Consider the following 18,143-nt stretch of genomic DNA (forward strand, 5'->3'; position numbering starts at 1 on the left):
ATATCTATAGTTGAATTCTCTCCAAGAGGGAAATATTACATAATGAAGAAATACAGGACACTTAGAACTTAGACCAATACCTTTTCCAGGTCATTTGAAGAATTTTAATATGGTAGTTCTGTCTAGCTATATTTGTCTAATTCTATTTCTCATATTTCTTTGCCCCAGGCAACAAAACCAGTTAAGAAACTACATTAATGCCATGTTCTCTATGCTTACTGACAAGAATTTGCAGGACCCGTTTTCTCTGGACCCCCTCCCCATGTGGATTGTTCTCTGCCTTCCACCCTCTCCTTTCATAACCTGTTCCTATGGCCTTCTCTTCACTGGGCTAACAGCTTCTGTCAGCAAGGCTTTTATTCAGTACAGTATCAAAAGCTTTGCAGAAAAACAGATTAATCATGTTCGCCACTTCTCTTTGTTTACCCCTTCAATTCTTGCAGAATTCAAGCTAACCAGGAAAATGCATGTCTAATCACAAATGTGAACTCTCTCTTAGGCAGTTATTTGGTGCATTTCTCTTTTAAACATATCATATCATTAAAGATTCTCTGAAAATCAAATGAGTTTTCCCAAATACGTCTTCCATATCAAATATGCATTACAATGATTTAAATGCATATTTCTGCGTACCTCAAGTTCCAAGGGAGTAGCTTATGTGTGCCTGCCAAGAAAATAATTCAATATTTTACTTTTTTTCCCCACAAGTATTCCTTGTGAGGCACACATAACACTAAGCATTTTTAAGTACTTGTAAATTGGGGGTTTAGATATAATTCATCAAATAATAGAAGTCATGTATTCTATGAACATTCCAAAGTAGATCTTTCAATGGTCTTGTCACTGCTAAATCTTCTACATGGAATTAAGGAATCTTCACTCAAGTCCTGTTCTTGAAAATATAAGAATGTCATTCTTCACCCTTAATTTCATGCCAGTTGTTAAATAGGATTTTGGTGATTCTACTATCTCTTTATATAATAGTTACATACATGAATTCTCTAATATATTAAAGTTCCTTCTTCTTTAGAGTGAACTTTTCACTTTTTTAAGAAAAAATAATTATTTTTTCTGAATAGCCTTGTTGGTCTCCTGTTAAAATGTTATAGTTGGAGCCTCAAGACACAGCAGCAACACCATCAAACCACCACCACTGAATCACTTCTCTTATGTTCAGACCTTTCCTCACTAGTTTTGAACATGGTTTTCTCATCATTTTTGCCATCTTCCTGAAGATTCTGGAGTCAGGGAAGTTTTAGAAGTGGCAATAGAATTCTTATGACTCACGTAACAAGTACAAGATAGTAAACAAATAAAAACTCTCAAAAATGTATCTCTATCAAACCATCAGCCAAGCAAAACCCCATCAAGATGAGCCTTTTTGGAAACAAGCTATGAAAAAAATTATGTGGTTTAATGGAAATTCATAATACAGGGAGAAATGTCACAACCCTGAATGAAGCCAACTGGAAACAGAATTACCCTGGCTGGGTTGATGGGAATCCCTGCCTCTGGGAAGAGTAGATTTCCAACTGAGATGCCAAGTTCACCAAATGTCTAATGGGCAGTCTATCTGCATAGCTCTTCCTGTATTATTCAAGTGAAAGCTGCACTCCCTAAGTATTTTCTGCTTTTTTTTCTTTACACAAACGTTGAGAAGAACAAAACTCAAAGTCAGGACAGGATCACCCACAAGATGGATGGTATCCAGGGTTTACACTTAGCTGGACAGCTAGTCTTTTATAAGCTTCATGGCTTATAGAATCCCTGCTAGATTTAACATACAACACATCTGCCAGAGAATATTCCTGCAAAAAACATCTGCTAGATCTGTGGTTTTATTTACAAAGGTGCGGGTGTGAACCACATACCCAGAAGACCCATGTGCAAATGAGCCCATGTGGGCAACGAAGAACCAGTGACAAGGCACATCCCATGTGCCTCAGGTGCATTCTCAGCTTCAGGAGGCATCGCAGGAACACATTAATCAACACATTCAAGGAATGCATTAATCAACAGAGCCACGTCGGCTGGCATGCCCCATTGTTTAACCGTGCTTGCTAACGAACGCACAGCAGCAATATCAATGTGAATTTCCACCATGCTGCAAGAAACAAAACCCTTTTCAGGACTGGCCCCATGCACCATATCCTACTCAATTCGTTCAATAGAAATCGTTCTCTCCTGGATGCATACTAGTTTATGGACTCACTTTCTGCAACAGTCAACCATAAACAAAGGCGCTTTACAGACCAGCTAAGTTTGACAAAAGCTATAGAAATGCCTTCTGCAGATATGAAAACTTGAATCCTTCCAAGAGCTTTTCTTTTTTCCCTTGCCTTAAAAAATGAATTACTGTTGTGAAAGGCAAAATAAACCACAACAAAGCAAAGCGAAAAAAAAAAACAAGTCCCAGCATCTATTTGTGTCTGCACTCAGATGTGACGGCAGCATACTGCATCCACAGCAGGGGCGTGAGCCTGGCCTCCTGCTCCACACTGGGCTTCATTTTCCTCCTGGGTGGTTCCCTAGATAACCCTTTGTCAGGATCTGACTCCCTCCAGAAGCAGCCAGGGATGAAATGTCCAGATGCTGGGAAGAAGGGATATGATAAAAACGCCCTCAGAATCTGGGCACACAAGCCTACTTTTGTTCAGAGTTCTGTGCACCTGAGCACTGAAGGCTTTCCACTACTATCAACACTCAGAGGGCCTCGCTCAGTAGGTTAGGGTGCACTAAGTTCAATAAATATTGATTTTGATCAGGAGAACCCTGAACATAAAGATCATGATTTGGAATAAGTAAGGGAGGCCATTTACAATGATCTTTTTGAATTAACTTACCTCCAGGGGCAGAGTTATTTCAGCAGAGGTTGTACTGTTGGAAGCAAGGGTCACAGGGCAGTGGCTCCCCTCCCTGGTGGCACAATTCCAGTCATTCAATGAGCCCCCAAATGAAAGTCTGTGTCCCTCTGATGGAGCCTTTTCTCATCACCAACTTTAATTCAGGTGACTCTACAAATCATGTAAAAGCTACAAGCCCAAAGTGCAGCAGGTAAAACAAAGTTGAGCCAGTAAGAATCTATAAAGGTCACCACACAGCCCTTTGGTGTATAATGCTAAGTCACTACATGCCTCCTGTACTGAAGTGACAGACGATTTCCTACCTCCAATTTCAAAGCAGATCTTTCTCCCTCTGGACCACAGTAGGAGGAGAGGGGAGGACCATGTACAAGTTGCAGAATTCCTTCTACAGACCACTAGCCCTAACTGCTGCTGCCAGAAGACGACTCCACCTTTCTCATTACTCGCTCACCCACCTCCCACTATCTTCCAAAAGAGGATGCTGATGTCTTTTGTCAGATGCCTTTCCACAGTTTTTCCTGAGATAACTACCAAACTGAGCAGCTTGAGCAGTGGGAGGCAGATAAGGTGGGTTTCCAAAGAAAAATGGTTGTGTCTCGTAAGAATCATAAGGATGAGTTGCAAGGGGCAGAACGGACTTAATCATCAAAGGCATCTCAATCATGGATGTCGCAATGACTCAGAAAAATATGAGGACGTGTATTATAACTCAACCTCCCTAAAGAAACGCTGTCTATGAGATTTAGTATGTTTTCATCTGACCCCAGGTCACAGAATGTTACTCAGACTCCACATAGAAATGAACAGCTGAGCACTACTCTGGGATGGAAGGACAGAACCTCCACTCATCTCAATTGGTTTCTGGGAATGCTGCCATTTCTTAGTGAGCAGTAATTCCACAAAGAAGTTTGCCAGTACAACCAGGCAGGGTCAGTCTATGTTCAACAATGTTTTAGGAGATGTTGTCACTGAGTGGAAAGCTGGAGTTTGCCCTCATCATAAGTCAAGGGAAGAAGGAGGAAGTTAATAAGTACTAGAAAAGATCATTCCAGTTTTCTAGCTGATTAAATACCTAATCAATTTTAACTGGTATAAAACCCTAAAGAGGTGAATACCCTTTGCTTAGATACAAGCTGGAATCAAGATTGCCAGGAGAAATATCAATAGCCTCAGATATGCAGAGGACACCACCCTTACGGCAGAAAGTGAAGAAGAACTAAAGAGCCTCTTTATGAAAGTGAAAGAGGAGAGTGAAAAAGTTGGCTTAAAGATCAACATTCAGAAAACTAAGATCACGGCCTCCGGTCCCATCATTTCATGGCAAATAGATGGGGAAATAGTGGAAACAGTGGTTGACTTTATTTTGGGGGGCTCCAAAATCACTGCAAATGGTGATTGCAGCCATGAAATTAAAAGACGCTTACTCCTTGGAAGCAAAGTTATGACCAACCTAGACAGCATATTAAAAAGCAGAGACATTACTTTTGTCAACAAAGGTCCGTCTAGTCAAGGCTTTGGTTTCTTCAGTAGTCATGTATAGATGTGAGAGTTGGACTATAAAAAAAGCTGAGTGCCGAAGAATTGATGCTTTTAAACTGTGGTGTTGGAGAAGACTCTTGAGAGTCCCTTGGACTGCAAGGAGATCCAACCAGTCCATCCTAAAGGACATTAGTCCTGGGTATTCATTGGAAGGACTGATGTTGAAGCTGAAACTCCAATACTTTGGCCACCTGATGCAAAAGCTGACTGATTTGAAAAGACCCTGATTCTGGGAAAGACTGAGGGCAGGAGAAGAAGGGGACAACAGAGGATGAGATGGTTAGATGGCATCACTGACTCAATGGACATGAGTTTGGGCAGACTCCGGGAGTTGGTGATGGACAGGGAGTCCTGTTGTGCTGCAGTTCATGGGGTTGCAAAGAGCTGGACACGACTGAGTGATTAAACTGAACTGAACTTGGCTTTGGTGGTTTTCCCAGGTGGCTCAGTGATAAAGAATCAGTCTGCCAGTGCAAGAGACTTAGGTTCGATCCCTGGGTCAGGAAGATCCCCTGGAGGAAGAAATGGGAACCCACTCTAGTATTCTTGCCTAGAGAATCCCATGGACAGAGGAAACTGGAGGGCTACGGTCCATGGGGTCACAAAGAATCGGACACGACTGAAGTGACTTAGCATACAGGCACTTGGCTTTGGTAAATTCTGGGCTTCCCAGGGTAACTGCTTTTATTAATGAGCTTTTCATCTTTAGTTTCATAGGCAAGTATTCCTTTTGTGGATGATGTTTGTCTCCTAGGTTTGTCTGGCATCAAGTTAATGTGAAACAAAACTTATCAGCCTTAAAATAACTCTGGAGGACAAAATCCTAATGGATCTCTTTATTGTTGAATAGTATCAAAAACAGTACTACCAGCTGGACTCTGCAAGTAAATATTGATTCACATTTACAGGTCAACTTAATTATAAGATAAAGTCTTTTTATTGTTATCAGTTTTATTATTATCTACTCAGAATATAACTACCATTCTCCCAAGACATCTACATCATTTTAAAAAGTTAGTACCACGAGTCCAACGGAAAGAACAAGTTCCAAACCATCAACCAAAACAATCATTTAATAACTCCAATAACTGTCAGATTTTTCCTCTTCTGCTGCTTACCCAGAGGGAACATGCCATAAGGCATAGCATGAGAGTAATCCTTCTTCAGATTCATTATGGTTATGATAGGACCAAACGTCCACAAATGCAGCCAGAGCAGAAAACCAATATTCAGAGTGATTTGGGAGGGGTATTCCCTTTGCAACTGTGGTTGCTTATTGAAATTCCACCACTAACTGTTCTGCGTTTTAGCTCAAAATTTTCAAGCCAGGCAGAAGGCAGATCTTCCTTGCAGAGAACTTATTCATTAATGTTATGATGAACGCAAATGCAATTTTTATATGCAACCAGACTTGGGTAGAGAGGGGAGTGGGGAGAGGGATGTGGGGTGGGGCTTCAAGAACCATGGCTCTGACTGCCCACGTCTTTCGGATACCACAGCCCACTGGTGAACGTGGGAAAGGCTACTGAAAACTGTAAGTAGCTACAAAAACACTTTCTATTCTAATGTCAGAGGCCGAATTCTTGAATAGCCTGGGGACGTTCTGAATACAAGTGTGCTTTAGAGTTTTGGGAAGTTTCAGGGAGTCTTTGTGAGGCAAGGGAAAGACATGGGAAGACACACAGCATTTAGTTTCCACCAGATAAAATCCTCCACAAAGATAAAGCGAGATATTCTTGTGGCTCTACTAGTGCCTGATGACTGAAAAGTTCACTGCTGTCAGCAGACAAACGAGCAGCCAAGAAGACCGCTGAGAAGAATGTACTGCAAAAGGTAGAATGTGAACTTTAAACTCTGTCTAAAAGACAGAGTTCTGAAGTCAAGTTACTCTCCTGCATTGAATGAATGAGAAAATAATGTAACCAGCCAGGAAAACTTCCCTGGGAACCAGCTTACTGAGCCCAGTAACACCTTACAAGGGCACAGGGCGGTCCTTCCTGGCAGCCCCTCTGCTTGCCTCATCTCTGCACATTTCCCCCTTTTACTAAAAATCACCATTTACAAACTCCTGGCCTTGTGGTCTTCCTACCTCTCCTAAGTATCACACAGTATGTTATTTACAGAAGAACTTGCCCAGAGCTTACTGCTGGTGCTGGGGTTTTATTGGTAGGCCACTTACTACTGAGACATGAAGACAAGAGTGCAGCCATTTAGGAAAAGGACCAATAACAGCTTTGGGCGAAACAGGCCTTGGAAGCTAAAGAAGAAAGGCTCGTGGGGCTTCAGGCCCAGAGACATAAACCAGGCTCGCTGGAGCAAATTTTACCCCTGTTACACTCACAAGTATAGCTAATGGCCATAAGACTCAACTATAAACTTAAACCTTATCTAGTCCAGTGCTTTCTTGCAGGATATTCTCACACACTCCTTTCTCCTCACAGAAGTACACCCTACACCTGATAGCCACCATGGAGCCACCTGCTGCTGATCAAGAAGTCTGAGCATTTCTGGAAATTATCAGTGATAATGAGACAAGCTCCCCCCCCTCCTGTTATAAAAGCAACTCGCCCCTTCTACTCAGGGGGCTGGTACTTTTCCCCACCTTCTCCTTCGTGCACAAGCCATCTCTTTTAGTAAAAAGCTTTGCTGGCCTAAGAGTCCTGTGGAAGTGAAACTCATTTCTATGATATTGCTGTCTAAGGATGTGGAAAGGGCACACTAACACCACCATTACTGCAAATTCCTAGTTTTTAACAACTGCGATTCAGTGTAAGCAGACTTCCTTCCATGTCCCTGCCAGAATGGAGAGGTAGCTTACACCGCCTCACCTGGCAGGTGTCTTTATTTTATGATATATGGACAGTCATTGGAGGGGGTGTGTCTGGGTATATCAAAACTTTATAAAATGAGTCAGTTTACATTAATGAGGGAGCTTCCCATTAAAAGGGTGATTTATACAAAATTAAGCCTTTTTGATATTGTTCATAATTACCTAACTCAGCAATGTTGCTGCTGCTGCTGCTAAGTCACTTCAGTCGTATCCGACTCTGTGCGACCCGAGATGGCAGCCCACCAGGCTCCCCCGTCCCTGGGATTCTCCAGGCAAGAACACTGGAGTGGGTTGCCATTTCCTTCTCCAATGCATGAAAGTGAAAAGTGAAAGTGAAGTCACTTAGTCGTGTCCGACCCTCAGCGACCGCATGGACTGCAGCCCACCAGGCTCCTCCGTCCATGGGATTTTCCAGGCAAGAGTACTGGAGTGGGGTGCCATCGCCTTCTCTGGCAATGTTGCTAGTCCTTACTAATTTTCACTTTTTGAGAACTCTCCAAGCAGAACAAAGCCTGTGCTATTTGATTCATAAAGTAACCTGCTTAATTTTCAGGCTACTGATCTGGGGATTTCTGGTGGGCTTCTGAAACATCACAAAAACTAACTAGTCACATGTATTTAGTCTGAAAATACAACGGAAGCAAATTCAATGGAGGCACGAATCATTTCCTCTGAAATACAAAATAATATATGGATGAATCAATTTCAGACTTCTCAAGGACAAGGGACAGTATCTTGGAAAATTTTACAACCTCAAAATCTTGCATACAATATCCATAAATTCCATGGGAGTTTATTTGTTAAATAAAACCTATAAGGTAGAGAACTAAATGCTGAACAATCACACTCTCAGAAATTCCTTAAGAAAGCTGTTATTGGGTGAGGTACAGTTCTCTGAACTGTGTCCCAGATCATTAAATAAGATATTTTTCATCAAAGTCAATGGCCTTTGAGAAGAAGGCATCATTGGCCTGGCAGAGTCAGTTCTAGAACTGATAATTCTAAATGATATAAATCAGACTGAAGTGAGCAGTGTGGATGGGAAAGGGATTTACAAAGCAGAAAGAGTATCAGAGTAACATTAAAACATTTTTTTTTTAAGATTTTTTAGATGTGGACCCTTTTTAAAGTCTTTGTTGAATTTGTAACAATGTTGTTTCTGTTTTATGCTTTGGTATTTTGGCCATGAAGCACGTGGGATCTTAGTTCCCTGACCAGGGACAGAACCCACACCGCCGGAACTAGACGGTGAAGTCTTAACCACTGAACCCCCAGGAAGTCCCACATTAAAACTTCATAAGCAGACTTGACTTGGGTATTATTTGGACTTCACGGTGAGACACACAAAAATCATGTACGAATAATATGTTCTCAGGAGATTTTTGATAGATGACTGCATCAAAAAGAAAACTTTTCTTATAAATAATTCCTTTTAAATCTTTAATTCCATCAGAAACATATAGTTTACCAGCAGTGCCTTTATTCTGCTGTCTACTTTCTAAACTTGATATGATTCATGATTTAGTAACACAAAAATCTTATTACTGTGAACAGATGCAAAGGGCTGGTTTTCTTCCCTGTGTATTTGATCCATTTTTCTTGACATGCAGTATGATTCATGTTTTTGCAGCCATATCCCTACTCTCTGTTTTTCATCATACTCTCTGGATGGACAGTATTCAGTATGGCAATAATATTACACAATCACATCATTTTATGGTATAATTCCCATTTTGAACCAGTAACTAATTTAAACCTTTCAGAAGATAAACTCCTACCTTTGAAGAAGATCTTCCTATCTGAAGAAATTGTTCTTCCTTTGACTTCTTTAAACGAAAAGTCTTCTTAGCATTCCTCTGTGGGTTGAAGAGTGGGGAGACTGTTAACAAGACATTCGTCATCCATCACCACAGTCAATGCATTAACTCCAACTGACTCTGATGGGAAACACAATTACAGGGGAAGCCCTGCATGGAAAGACAAATTATGTATAGATTTGCCAAAACACATCTTTGCTGGTTTCAATCAAAAGTGACATCAGAGAAGTGACCAAAACTCTGGTGACCATACCCTCAATGGATCCCAATCAAAGCATCATGTCTGTGCCTTTTCAGTTTATGGGAATGGAGGGGATACGGAAAATGCATGCATACAGTGCGGCTACAATACTTCCTCGTTGTGGGATGACGATGACTGAAATGTTTTATTTAGTAGAGCAGGAAATCTTCTATGTTTGAAAGGCCTCAAGATCTCAAGTGTTAGTCATTTTAGTCACTCAGTCACGTTCGACTCTTCACAACCCCATGGACAGTAGCCCTCCAGGCTTCTCTGTCCATGGAATTCTCCAGGCAAGAATACTGGAGTGGGTTGCCATTCCCTTCTCTAGGGGATCGTCCCGACCCTGGGTCTCCCACAATGCAGGCAGATTCTTTACCATGTGAGCCACAATATGAGCTGTGTGACTGAATATGGTACCACTTTCTGGGCCTCCGCTTTTGTCTTTAGTAGGATTTTAGAGAATATAAGAGCATCTACTAATCAGCAAGCTTCAAACTTTATGAGCATCAGAATCATCTGGGTAGCTGGCTACACTTTAAATTCTTAAGCTGCCAGAACCAAAGAGGGTCATAAAGAGATAATAGGAGCAGTCCAGAGCAGAGAAGACCCACCTGGGCTTTGACAAAGGGCCAGCTATGGACAATCCAGAGCCTGACCATCTTCAAGTCTCCTCTCCTCATCCTGAATGTTCCCAATGTTCCCTTTGCAAATATTCCAGCTGAGAAGTAGCCAGCAAAGGACAGTGCAGACAGGAGGAAAACAATCACAGCTGAGTACATTAGGTCTCTCTCTCTTTTTTTTAAGACAACCAATTCAGGGACATCCATGGTTTTCTAAAAGAGAATCTGTGGCTTTTTGGACTTTGGACTTTTGAAAACAGAAGTCATACTATCAACCTCTGAAAAACCTTTCAGAGAAGAGACACAAGTGTCAATTCAGGAATTCCTGGCTTAACTCGAATATGAAGACAACTATGAATCACAAAATGATTCTCTTACCAAAATAAAAAGATGTGTCATCGTCTCAGATGTTGTAGTTTAGGCACGTGTTATAAAATATCTTCTGTGTTCAACTGCAAAAAGCTTTATCTTAATTACATGTAAAACCATTCATTTGATTTTCATTGGCTCTGATGCAATGGTATTTTATCAGGACAAAATGTTAATGGTGCAGAGGTTAGTAATTCTTTCTTGAAATTAAAATCAATTTAGGATAGATGAGGTTTTCTTTCTTTGTAATTTAGTTCCCACTTATAAAATCTCTACAAGTGTGTAGGAAAGAGTCTACAAGTATTTGAAGCTATGTCTATAATAATAATTCAACCAAACATTGAATATTTGATATGCATCTGTCAAAAGACTGGATAAATATAAATAAGAAGATAAGAATTAAATACGACATGTTTCATACATGAGAGATCTTAGTCCACGTACTGATGGGAAAACCAGAACTACCATCAGTCACCATAAAATGCAATATTTATAGAACATACTATGAAACCACAGACTCTTGAGAATCCCTTGAACTGCAAGGCGATCAAACCAGTCAATCCTAAAGGAAATCAATCCTGAATATTCATTGGAAGGACTGATGTTGAAGCTGAAGCTCCAATACTTCGGCCACCTGATGTGAAGAACTGACTCATTAGAAAGGACCTTGATTCTGGGAAAGACTGAAGGCAAGAAGAGAAGGGGACGACAGAGGATAAGATAGTTGGATGGTATCACCGACTCAATGGATATGAGTCTGAGCAAGCTGCAGGAAATGATGAAGGACAGGGAAGCCTGGTGTGCTGCAGTCCAAAGGGTCACAAAGAGTCAAGCGACTGAACAACAACAATGAAACCACAAAAGAACAACTGATTCTACAAGGGGGCATCAAGGAAAGATTTCCATAGGACATAACACTTAAAGATGGGTAGAAAGGTTTCCACAGGACATAACACTTAAAGATGGGTAGAGAGGGCATTCTCAGTAGAGGGAAGGAACGGCAATGACCAAGAGGGTGGTATGTCCCCACTAGTAGAGCAATGGAGCAACAGGCACTGTGATGGTGGGAGGCAGGGAATATGGCCAAGAGGGGAGGCTACAGAGGTCATATGGTACTAGAGAGCAAGGGACCTTTAGCACCAACCAACTCACAAGTCTAAACTTGAACCCGAGCACAATGCAGTCCTGCTGAAGGTTTTAGGCAAGAGGAAAGAACAGTTGTCAGCAGTGTGGTAACTGTCCAGGAGGGTAGAGACTGGAAAGGGAGGCTACTCTGGGGAATGTTTCAGTCACCAACAAAGAAGATTTTTGGCTTCTGGGTGCATCCTCCCAAAGCCCAACCCTAAGATGAATCAGGAAACACTGAGGGAACACTGATTTAGGGGTAAGAACACTGATTTGGCCATGACATTTGATATTATTGCAAGAAATAATGATCTTTATTTAATTAATGGACAGATTTTTGTGACTTCATTGTCCTAATACGTGAGTGCATCTTTAGAAAGGGAACTCCATCAGGTCAGCATGCATGTGGGGTCTCACTTCTCTCCCCTCCACCCAGCCTTCTCTGCATCTTTCTGCATTGCTCTCCCCTAGGACAACTCAGCTCTGCTTCTGGTCCTGCCTGGGGGCAGGTGGGGTAGCCCAGTGCCAGGTGTGACACTAGGGAAACCCCTCCTGTGACCTTTCTTTCTGTTATGGTATGTGAGCCTTGATTTACTGGTATCCTCACATTGCAGTGCTAGTATCTGACACTGGTTTGGGCTTAAGGGAATCAGACCCTGCCTAACGGAGGGCACTGCTTCCAGGTCATTACTCACCTAGGGTAAAGGAGCCTGTCACCTCTTCCAGCCTAGAGTAACAGAGCTCTGCCCTGGGATTCAAGACCAAGGCTTCAGCTACTCATGCAAGTGTATTTCCTCTTGCTTTGGCAATGACCTCTACAAGCAGAAGGTAAACATTAGGGAATCTCATAGACAGAGGAGAAGGTAAGCATTCTTAGGTCCACTGACCAAAATAAACCACAATCTTTTATCTCCAAATAATCTTGGTAAGGTGGATATGCAACTCAAAAGGTAGACTGTTCTTCTTAAGGTAGACTGTTCTTAAAATTTCTTCTAAAACAAATTTCTCTGTATGGTAAAATCAACAGAAACTTAGAGAGTGCCTGAGTTTGCTGATCTAAGCCCTTTAAAAGTCTCTTTGCCCCACCTATTTGGCACCCTCATTGTGTCTGAAACACTAACATCACGTTGCTGGGGAGCTGCTATTGAAAAATCTGTATTACAGATGACTAGAGGCTACAGTTAAATATTGGGAAGTGAGTACATTAAAGACACAGGTCAATAAAATTGATTTTACTGTAATTTTTACCTGGAAGAGCTAAGAGAACTAACATGGAACAGGCTGTACTATGTCCCAGATGCACAGGTGATACACCAATTCTAGAAGCATCATTACTGCTTGGACTCAGGGGCGGAAAACTCAAGCACAAAGAGGTGAAGTTAATGACCCCTGTCACACAACTGGCAAATCCTTCACTCAGAGCACAAGACCACTTCCGTCTGAATCCCAAACTCCTGCTTTTTCTATTTCTTCCTTTTGAGAGAGGGTAGGATAAACTTGCAGTGGGATGCTACTGAGATGGAACTGAGAGAGCAGGAAATTCTCAGAAAGAGTGGTCAGACTGAGAGGATGGCATCAAAGAAGCTGAGAATGAAGAGGGTCAGGAAGGGAAAAGGATGGTCCATAGTGTCAAAACCTACAGGAAGGACAAATGGCGAGATCTCAGCTGCTGTCAGACAGAAGTCCCCGAGGTGCTGAGCTGGGTACTACCCTCCGCCCTGCTCCCTGTTCAACACAGCTGGACTAAGCTTTCCAGCTGTCAGCAACACCTACTGCACTAGCATGTCTATGCCTCTCTTCCAGGAATGCTTTTAATTACTGCTGCTAAGTCGCTTCAGTCGTGTCTGACTCTGTGCGACCCCACAGACAGCAGCCCACCAGGCTCCTCTGTCCCTGGGATTCTCTAGTGTCTCACAAAAGGGGCAGGTATGAAAATACTACTGGGTATGGCATAGAAGATGTTCTGAACATGGATTTTAAAAACGAGGCAGTGCTGCGATGAACATTGGGGTACACGTGTCTCTTTCCCTTCTGGTTTCTTCAGTGTGTATGCCCAACAGTGGGATTGCTGGGTCATAAGGCAGTTCTAGTTCCAGTTTTTTAAGGAATCTCCACACTCTTCTCCATAGTGGCTGTACTAGTTTGCATTCCCACCAACAGTGTAAGGGAGGAGGGTTCAGGATGGGGAACACATGTATACCTGTGGTGGATTCATTTCAATATTTGGCAAAACCAATACAATATTGCAAAGTTTAAAAATAAAATAAAATTAAAAAAAAAGAAAATGGAACAAAAGCAAAAAAAAAATAAATAAAAACCTAAAGTCTGTTACATAAAAAATAAAAATAAAAAAATAAAAAGGAGACAAAGAAATACTGTTCTTTTGATAAGTTTGCATTATTTTCAGTATGATTCAATTCAAGGTAAAATGCCCTAAAAAAAGCACACCTGTGTAATTTCCCACAGGTTTGGTTTCCCGTAAGCATCATGTGAGAAAATGATTTTATCCTTGCTTACCTATACTACTGAAAGGGGCACTGCCTCATTTTTAACCTCCTTCTGATGATGTAAACCCTCAAACCTTTGCAAAGATCACCAAAAGACTATGTATTAACTGTATTACCGTGTCAGCAATTATGCCAAACATTTCTAGAGAACGAATGCTTGTTACATCCATTACTCTTGCTTTGACAACTGTATCAATGGGCTTTCATCACTCTGACACATATTTAGGTCAATGGCATAGGGTAATACATCATTGTGAAGGATTATTTTTCCAATACCAAAGTAACAATTTAATTTTTTCTTAACCAAAATACAATCAACTTATCCTATTAAAGAAAGTCAGTTCTAACTCAAAAGGTCAAGATAAAATCTGATGTAATTTAAAAGTTGCCTTCACGAAAGATGAATAACATCTAGGTGAAAAATGTAACAAATCCAAAGGTCAAGGTACACAAGGTAAAACAATTACAAAAAAAAAAAAATGAATTCAATGGTGCATAAGATTAAAAATTTTCAGTATTTCAAGAAAGTGGATACTTGCCTTGGCCAGTCATAGAAAAATAATAAAATAAACTTCCTAACAGCTCCAAAATAAATTTAATTATTGATTGGTATTTTTGGCATAATTTGTTTTAAAATTAGAATTCACAACATTCAATACAACCAAAAATCTATTTTGCAAACACTGTTAGGAAATAGTATCAGCAAGGAAAAATACTTGAAATCTCATTTAGTTTATACTCTTCAGCACAACTGTGAGGTCATTAAAAATGCTTACTCTGGTTTCTGTGAGGTTGATTTCTAAAAACTGGTCTTAGGGATGATAATCTACCCTTTGGGGTAGATTACATCAAAATATCAAACATTTGACTTCTCAGTCCAATTATATTTTCAATTGTGACAATTATTTCCTGTTTACACTCTTAAAAATATACACTTTTCTGAACACCAATTCTGGAAACCTTATACATAACAATATATTTATATGCCTGCACTATTACATATTTAAGTCGCATGCAAAATCGTTTTGTGCTTTTATCACTAGGAAATGATAGTAATTTACAAAGTTATTTTTAATCTTTGGTCTTAATGAAACTTCAGTTGTATCAGTCATGGACTAAAACCCAAACTCTTCTTTCTTTTCTTAACTTCCTGCCTTTGACATGATCCTTGGACTGAATCTGGGGCTCATTCATACTTATTAACCAGAGAGAAAAGGATAAATAAACAACCCTATTAAAATTGGCATTTATCTTTGGTTTCTCTGGGGTGTGCCTGCCATCCAGCAGCCGAATTCAGTTCAGCATGGCAGAAAGCCAAAATCATCTTGAAACCCAGTTCTCCCCATTTCAGCAGCCTATGAAACAAAATACATTCCAAAAGCAGAAAGTATGGTCTGAAATAAAGCAAGTTCTCCAACTAGTACCTCAACAAGATGGCACCCAGAGGGGCCCACCTCCACCACAACCTGGCTGGCAAGGGTTATGAGGACACAGAGCCCGGACTTTTAATTTTAAGTTTAGTGTCAACTTCAGCCTACCCTTACAAGACCAATAAACTTGTTGCGTGTGTGTGTGTGTGTGATTCACTTAGTCGTGTACAGTTCTTTGTGATCCCATGGACTACAGCCCAACAGGCTCTGCTGTCCATGAGATTCTCCAGGCAAGAATACTGGAGTGGGCTGACATTTCCTCTCCAGGGCATCTTCTTGACCCAGGGATTGAATCTGCGTCTCTTACGCCTTCTGCATTGGCAGATGCGTTCATTACCACTTGCGCCACCTGGACTTGGGACCACCTCCATGACCTCTTAAAAGTCAGGGTAGAGTGAGGTAGAGATCCATTCTGATGGGAAACTCTCGGGTGAACCAATGTGCTTTTCAGAGATATAAAGCCTGATAAATCAAATTAAACAGACTGAAGACAGACCCTCCCCAGAAGCTTCTGCCTGTTTTTAAGTGACATTGTCACCTGCTACCTTGTAGACTGGTGCAAACAACCAAGAGTAAGCAAATCACACTGATGTTGGATAAATGCCGTCTTACTGCCTGTCAGTTTCCCTGGCCATCATGCTGTTGTACCCATACATTACTGGAACATTTCACGGTACCTAGAACATGCCACATTTCATGGTTTTCCAGGAGGAATAACTATAAGTGGAAACCTAGAAATCCAGTTGGCAGTAATGCTAGCTGTTCATCAAAGAGCCATTGTTCCCTCTGTCATGTAGAGGGGCTGTGTGGAAGAGGCTCCTGTCCAGGGTCTATATTTCCAGACCCCCTTGAATTCTAGAAAGACCTTGAGATGTAAGAGCGCTAATATGTATCACTTCTTTGCCCAGATGTTTCGGAAGCAAGTGTGTCTTTACCACACATCACATATCCCCACCGTTGGCTGGATATCAATACCCAACGTGACTGTGGAAGCCACATGGCCTGGCCCCTGTCACTGGAGGTCCCTGAAGGGTGACAAGCAGAGATCCTTCCCACCTGGCAGATAGTCTGTATTACTAGCACTGGACTGTGAGGAATTGGAAAGGAACAGGAGTTGGAAAGGAACTCTACTTTTTTTAGAAAGAAAGTGTTTCTACTGTTCAAGGGTTTGTTACAACTGCTAGCTCTGCCCTATCTAATAGAGTCAGCATGCCATGGACACAATAGAAACTTTAAGTTAAATCTATTCCCTCGTTGATCCCTTTTCTGTGTCTATAATCTAAGAGGAACAGATTTAATTTTATAATATTAGTGTATTCAGAGCAGTAGGGCAAGAGTGATTAAAGGATATTAAATAAGTCCTCTTAAAGACAATTAAAATAACTGTTTACTTCATTGAGGGAAGAAAAAGCTTAAAGGAGGCTGGTTGAACTGTCAATATATGTCAATGAACATAAAATCTTAAAAATTTTATATCACAGATAGTGAGAAACTATTTCTCAACTTCACTGAATATAAACCAAACAAATACAGAAGATTTAACGTGATGGTATAAAAAATAACACTGTACCTAGAACACAGGTAAGATTGAAAATAGAGTTTTTCTAATTTACGGTTACCAGGGAGGAATGGTGGGAGGGATAAACTGGGAGGCTGAGACTGACATATCCACAAAACAGATAACTAATAAGGACCTGCTGCATAGCACAGGGGCTCTTCTAGTTCTCAAAACTCCGCAATGACCTACATGGGAAAAGAATGTGAAAGAGTGGATAGATGCATATGTGTAACTGGTACAACTTTGTTGTACAGCAGAAACCAACACAACATTGCAAATCAACTATAGTCCAATCATTTTTTTTTTTAATGGCTACAGCAGAATAGTAAGTATTGAGTTAAAACCTCGGCTTTTAAAATTCATCATCTCTCTGATCCATTGAAAGCAAATTAAGCTTTCTTGAAAAAAGAAAAGAAAACAGACTTTTTGAGAGAATCTGACTCTTTGTAGGCAAGGATGGAAATCCACTCTTGTAATAGGCACCCCCGGGAGTCCTGGGGGATGCAGCCCTGGGCCACACCACGGGCAACATGGCAAAGATGGCTCAACAGGGAAAGAGGCCACTTTGTGAGGGTGTCACATTTCCTTCCTAGAAGAAAGCAGAACTGGGAAGGTCTCTTATACACAGGGTGGAATACAAACTCTTCCAACAAACATTACAGAGCTCCAGGAATCCAGACAAGTTAAGATATGATCCCAATCCTTAAGAAGCTTACAGTTTTAGGACAGTGACAGTGAGTGTATATCTGTGTTTGTGTATGTGTGTGTGTGTGTGTTGTGTGTAGAGAAAAGAGGAAACCAAGATGATTCCGTGTTGAACCAGGGGAGATGAGAGCTTATCTATGGGTGGGCAGGTGTCTCCCGCCATGGTCCCTGGTTCCCCAGTCTCTCCAAGGCATCCTTGTCCTGGAACACAGTCTCCAGATAACGTTACCACCCACCAAGACACGATGAAACAGAGGCACCCAACCCTATTCCAGAAGCAAAAGCAGTTCACTTTTCTATAGTTTACATACCAAACTTCCATGTGAAGTGATGAGAAGAAAAGATCCAAGGGAAATTAAAAAAAGTTTTCTAAAACCACATGGCTGTGTGGGGAGCCACTTGTTTAACGGGTAGCTTCAGTCTGGGATGATGAAAAACTTCTGGAGACAGATGATACTGATGGTCATACAGTGGGAATGGGCTTACTGCCCCTGAACTACACATTTTAAAATAGTAACTTTTACATTATATATGGGCT

The 18,143-nt window shown here is 41.1% G+C and overlaps 1 protein-coding gene across 2 annotated transcripts in view; it reads right to left on the reverse strand.

The window, feature by feature from the left end:
- Positions 1–18,143, reverse strand: part of NRCAM (neuronal cell adhesion molecule) — a 319,780-nt gene that overhangs the window by 158,751 nt on the left and 142,886 nt on the right. For both annotated transcript variants that reach the window (XM_061414005.1, XM_061414004.1), the window contains exon 3: positions 9,012–9,089. The gene's annotated coding sequence lies outside the window, so the exon portion shown is untranslated. The remainder of the gene's footprint in view (positions 1–9,011; positions 9,090–18,143) is intronic.

This window comes from Bos javanicus, chromosome 4 (genome assembly GCF_032452875.1).
Source record: "Bos javanicus breed banteng chromosome 4, ARS-OSU_banteng_1.0, whole genome shotgun sequence".
NCBI classification, from domain to species: domain Eukaryota; kingdom Metazoa; phylum Chordata; class Mammalia; order Artiodactyla; family Bovidae; genus Bos; species Bos javanicus.